Below are 6,000 nucleotides of genomic sequence, written 5' to 3'. Positions count from 1 at the left end.
TCTGTGCTCAGCTATTGGCCAGAGCCAGCTCCAGACTCACAATCATATAAACATATGTGTATTCTACTGTCAGAATACAGATCATTTAAAACAGCTTATCCTGGTCTCAAGTATATTTTAAACTGAGTTCAGAAGAGTTGGGAGATTAAAAAGCTCAACTTTTGCTGAAACTAGTGGAGCAAAATATTTATGATTAATTTATTCCCATTATTTTAATTAGGGTTTAGATAGAAATACTTGATAGAAAGCTTGCTTAAATGATTCAAATAGAAATGCTTTTAGATAGAAAGTTTGTACATATAATTTTCCTCTAACATAAGCTCAGAGAGTGAAATTTGATTAAGTTTTTTTACTGACACAATTGCTTACCTCAAAACCAGTTGAAGATGATTTCCCCACCATCAATACTCAATGTGTAACTCCGCCAGACCAGATCTGGATCAGACCAGAGAGGCTAAGGGGTAGGCAGGAAAAGAAGAGAAATGTCACTGGAACACGTTTAACACCTAATTTCATTTATATATTCAAAAGCTGCAACCTCATGCCTTGTTGTGCAGTTTAAATTATATTAATAAAAGGCAAAACCACTTTGAAGAAGAATGTAGCCAACATATATTGTGGACATAAGTAGCAAGATTTAAGCATAGTGTTTTGGAAATTTGTCTTCCTTTATTGATGTTTATTAAGTCTGAAACAGATTTAGACTTTCCATTAATTTTTATCAAAGACCAGCATACATGAGATAAAATTTATGAGATGAAATATTAATAACATAATAAAGATTACAAGGATAAAATTACAGAGGATGCTTACCTGTGAAATACCTATTAGAGTACATTTATAAACTCAAGATTATAAATTGGTAAATTTTATAAAAATAGAAAAGGATATATTAATGCAGACTCTACAACTAAGGTAAAAGTGAAACTAAAATCAATGGAGCTAGATAGGTATTGATGAATCCAATTATGATTATTAATATTATATTCTAAATTTTATTTTTCAAATTGTGAAGAAAGAAGGCAAGAAGGTAAGATTTATCCAGCCCAAAATAGGGGAGCTTTAGTATACTGTGTCCCATATATTCTAGCCTTTTTCTTTTCCAAAGTAGTTTTACTACACTATGTTCACACAGCCACAATATAGTAAAGTAAAATAGGTAAGCCAGTAGACAGATTTCAGAGAGGGTTCCATTAAACCTTCATTGTCCTTTGAGTGTCAAGCTTAATGGCACTTCTTTGACACAGCAAGCAAGAAAAGTTGGAAAATGAAAATGACTGTGTTTCAATGTTAAAAATGCATCCATTTTGATTAAGGTGACCAACTGTCCTCCTTTAGGGAGGACAGTCCTCCTTTTGTAAGTTCTGTCCTCCCTTGAAAAGTGTCCTCCTACATGTCCTCCTTTTCGATATTTGAAGACTAATCTGCAGGGCTTTTTTTTCTCATAGAACGCTCGGAATGGCATTCTGGCACCTTTTTTGATGGTTTTTTTTCAACTTTTGCATGAGCTGTGCTACTCCCCCTGTTGGCTTTTGAAAGCCAATAGGAATTGCTGCTGAGTGCGCCAATACACCTGGCCGGCAAATTCTGCACATGCAAGTTGTCTGCAGCGAAGGTGAATTGGCAGAAACTTTGCACCCCTCCCTGTTACCCAACTACACCATCTCCTAGTTAGTCCCGAAGGTACCTGGAGGAGACTAACTTCCATTTAGGGATGGAAAAATCAAGTAAAGAGGAAATGCCATTTCAATGATAAATTGAATAAGGAATTTCCATTCATCACATCAAAGAAGGATAACATTTTTTTCTGCAATATTTGCAGCGGAGAATTTTGTATTGCAGTTGGGTGCAGAGCAGCTATTACGAAACACTTGACCACCAAGAAACATAAGCAATCATCAGATGCATCTGCTTCCAGTTGTAAAGTAACAAGTTTTTTTAAATTCAAAGTATTCTGAAGATGAAAAACAGTTAGCTGCAATGGAGGGAACATTTGCATTCCATACCATAATTCACAATCAAAGTTTTCGTAGTATGGATTGTACAACTAAATTATTGAAAAAGTTTCATGATGCTAAATTTTCATGTGCCAGGACAAAATGCGAGGCTATTATTAAATCAGTATTTAAAAATTACTGTGACAAAATACTTACAGAAGAATTGGAAACTGCAGCATTTGTAACAGTTTTATCTGATGCATCCAATCATAATGAAACTAAATTGTATCCAATACTAGTAAGATATTTTAATGTTACCAAGGGCATTCAAATAAAAATTTTAAATTTAGAATCCATTGAGGGCGAAACTGCTGAAATTTTGTCAAACCATCTATACAGAATAATAAATGAAAACAATTTGAAATCCAAAGTTGTTGCACTAACAGCTGATAATACAAACACAAATTTTGGTGGGCGAAGACGCAAAGGGGTGAATAATGTGTATATAAAATTACAAGATTTACTCCAAAACAAAATACTAGGAAAAGGTTGTAATGCACATATTTTGTCAAATGCAATCAACACAGCGTCATGTGCCATACCAATTGATGTAGAAGTAATAATAACTACAATTTATTTGTATTTTAGTCGTTTTACCGTTCATGTGGCTATTTTAAAACAATTTTGTGAAGAAGCGAATGTTCAATACAAAAAACTTTTAGGATATTCAAAAGTTAGATGGCTTGCTCTAACACCTGCTATAGAGCGTGTTTTACCATTATTTGAGCCTCTCCGTTCATATTTTTTAAGTTTAGACAAGTGTCCTAAAATCCTGGAATCATTTTTCAATAATGAAATATCTGAGATATTAATATATTTTGTACATAATCAAGCATCTATTTTTCACAAAATGATTCAAAAGATTGAATGTGAACACATTTCAGCTACAGAAGTTAGTCTTATTTTCAATGACTTTATCCTTCAATATAAAACTCGATTTGAGGAAAAATTTCTTCCTTTAGTTACAGTATAAAAAGAAAATTGTCAGACTTAGAGGAATCAAATCCAGATATAACATAAAAGTTTATCAAAGAAGTGCAGAATTTTTACCAAACGTGTTTTCAATATATCGAAGAATAGTCTGAAACAAACATCACAGGAAATAACAGTTTTCAATGGTGGTTTTTTTACTTCATCGCAAGTATATTGGACAGATATTGAATCTTGTGTTGAGTTTTTATCTAAAGAAATGCCAGACATTAAAATAGATGACAATTATCTACCTGAAGAAATTAGAAGACTGAATGTATTTTTAAATTCTGAAAAATTAATACAATGGGAAAATAAACACATTGAAATTGATAAAAGATGGGTGGAAATATTAAGCCATTTCAAAAATGAACATATTCCATGTGAAAATTTATTTATTCTTGTTCAATTTACATTGTGCTGCCCTGGAACTAATACAGCAGTTGAAAGGGTTTTTCCAATTGCTATTGGTTTTGGGAAAAGTGAGAAATTGAGATTGAATGTTGATACTGTAGCTGCAGCACTTGCCGTAAAATTTAATATGAAGGATATTTCTTGTTCAGATATTTCCGATATATTGTTAGAAGATGATACATTGACAAAAATATTCATTCAATGGAAAAGTACTCATTTAAATAATAATTAATAGGCATGTAAGCATAATTACAATATAAAATGTTATTGTTACAAATGTTTTTATTATGTGTTTATCATATTATAATGTATTCTGTATTATTGTTGCAATGAATAAAATATTTCTTTTATTTACGATATTTTTTTCTTCAAATTATTTGTGTCCTCCTTTTCATTGTAAAAAAGTTGGTCACCTTAATTTTGATTCTTGTTGCTTTTCTGGTTACTTGGTTATATTTGCTTAACATTCATTCAACTCTCTTCTCAGAGAACTTCGTCATACTTGGAAGTGCGAGGTCAGTGAGGCAGTTCTGTTAATTATAATTAAAGAAAAACCTGCTGAGTTGGTTTTCTCCTACAGAACTTCAACAGTCAAAAGAAATAATACCTCATTTATAAGTGTGGTACATCTTTTTAAAGGAAGTAGAGGGGCATCCTTTCCATTCTTCAGTTCATTTTTCATCCATTGCATGGAAATTATTTTTAAAAAATTGCACAGATTCCAATTTTGATGCCAGAAGACTAATTAGAATGATTAATTAAGCATCTCCTATATGGCCTGCCAGAGTAGAGTAATGTGCTAAAATGCAACATAAATATCTTGGAAATAAAATCATGAAACCTTGAAAACCCATGGATATCCTTCCTGCTGCAATATGCAGGCATATTGAGGTTCTTTATGCTTCAAAATGCTTTAACTTTCACATAAATATTTTTACATGACCTCCATGCAATAACAGATGAAGAACAAAGACGGTGCAAAAATTAGGTAAATATTAATGCCATTAGCTCTGTGGTTTAATTTCAGTCTTAAAATGGGATTATATAATGAATATATTGTTGTTGTTAATTGCGAAGTCGTGTCCGACCCATCGCGACCCCATGGACAATGTTCCTCCAGGTCTTCCTGTCCTCTACCATCTTCTGGAGTCCATTTAAATTCACACCTACTGCTTCAGTGACTCCATCCAGCCATCTCATTCTCTGTCGTCCCCTTCTTCTATTGCCCTCAATCTTTCCCAGCATTAGGCTCTTCTCCAGTGAATCCTTCCTTCTCATTAGGTGGCCAAAGTACTTGAGTTTCAACTTCAGGATCTGGCCTTCCAAAGAGCAGTCGGGGTTGATCTCTTCTAGGACTGACCGGTTTGAACGCCTTGCAGTCCAAGGGACTCGCAGGAGTCTTCTCCAGCACCATAGTTCAAAGGCCTCAATTCTTTGGCGCTCAGCCTTTCTTATGGTCCAACTTTCACAGCCATACATTGCAACTGGGAAAACCATGGCCTGGACTATACGCACTTTTGTTGGCAGGGTGATGTCTCTGCTTTTTAGTATGCTGTCTAGATTTGCCATAGCTTTCCTCCCCAGGAGCAAGCGTCTTTTAATTTCTTGGCTGCAGTCCCCATCTGAGGTGATCTTGGAGCCCAGAAAAATAAAATCTGTCACTACCTCCATTTCTTCCCCATCTATTTGCCAGGAATTGAGAGGGCCGGATGCCATGATTTTGGTTTTCTTAATGTTGAGTTTCAAGCCAACTTTTGCACTCTCCTTCTTCACCCGCATCAAGAGGCTCTTTAGTTCCTCTTCACTTTCTGCCATTAGAGTGGTATCATCTGCATATCTTAGGTTGTTGATATTTCTCCCGGCAATCTTAATTCCAACTTTTGATTCATCTAGCCCTGCCTTTCTCATGATGTGCTCTGCATATAAGTTAAATAGGCAGGGCGACAGTATACAGCCTTGCCGGACTCCTTTTCCAATTTTGAACCAATCAGTGGTTCCGTGTTCGGTTCTCACTGTTGCTTCTTGACCCGCATATAGGTTTCTCAAGAGACAAATGAGATGGTCTGGTACTCCCATCTCTTTAAGAACTTGCCACAATTTGTTGTGATCCACACAATCAAAGGCTTTTGCATAGTCAATGAAGCAGAAGTAGATGTTTTTCTGGAACTCCCTAGCTTTCTCCATGATCCAGCGTATGTTGGCAATTTGATCTCTAGTTCCTCTGCCTCTTCGAAATCCTGCCTGTACTTCTGGTAGTTCTCGATCCACATACTGCTGGAGTCTAGCTTGTAGGATTTTAAGCATAACTTTACTAGCATGTGAAATGAGTGCAATGGTGCGATAGTTTGAACATTCTTTGGCATTGCCTTTCTTTGGAATTGGAATGTAAACTGACCTTTTCCAATCCTGTGGCCACTGTTGAGTTTTCCAAATTTGCTGGCAAATTGAGTGTAGCACTTTTACTGCATCGTCTTTTAAGATTTTGAATAGCTCAGCTGGAATACTGTCACCTCCACTAGCTTTGTTGTTGCTCAGATTTTCTAAGGCCCATTTCACTTCACATTCTAGGATGTCTGGTTCGAGGTCAGTGACCATCTCATTGTGGTTATCTGGGATGTTA

General features: G+C 35.3%; 1 long non-coding RNA gene across 1 annotated transcript in view; it reads right to left on the bottom strand.

Annotated features, from left to right (window-relative positions):
* Positions 1 to 369: 369 nt before the first annotated feature.
* The window catches only part of LOC120297538, a 42,105-nt gene continuing 36,474 nt past the window's right edge, over positions 370 to 6,000 (bottom strand). Inside the window, exon 4 of the long non-coding RNA XR_005553829.1 lies at positions 370 to 454. This is a non-coding gene — a long non-coding RNA (uncharacterized LOC120297538). The remainder of the gene's footprint in view (positions 455 to 6,000) is intronic.

Source organism: Crotalus tigris, unplaced genomic scaffold (assembly GCF_016545835.1).
Source record: "Crotalus tigris isolate CLP2741 ecotype Arizona unplaced genomic scaffold, ASM1654583v1 scf7180000023634.91079, whole genome shotgun sequence".
Classification (NCBI taxonomy): domain Eukaryota; kingdom Metazoa; phylum Chordata; class Lepidosauria; order Squamata; family Viperidae; genus Crotalus; species Crotalus tigris.
Note: the sequence above shows the minus strand (reverse complement) of the source record. Positions and strands in the feature narration are given on the sequence as shown.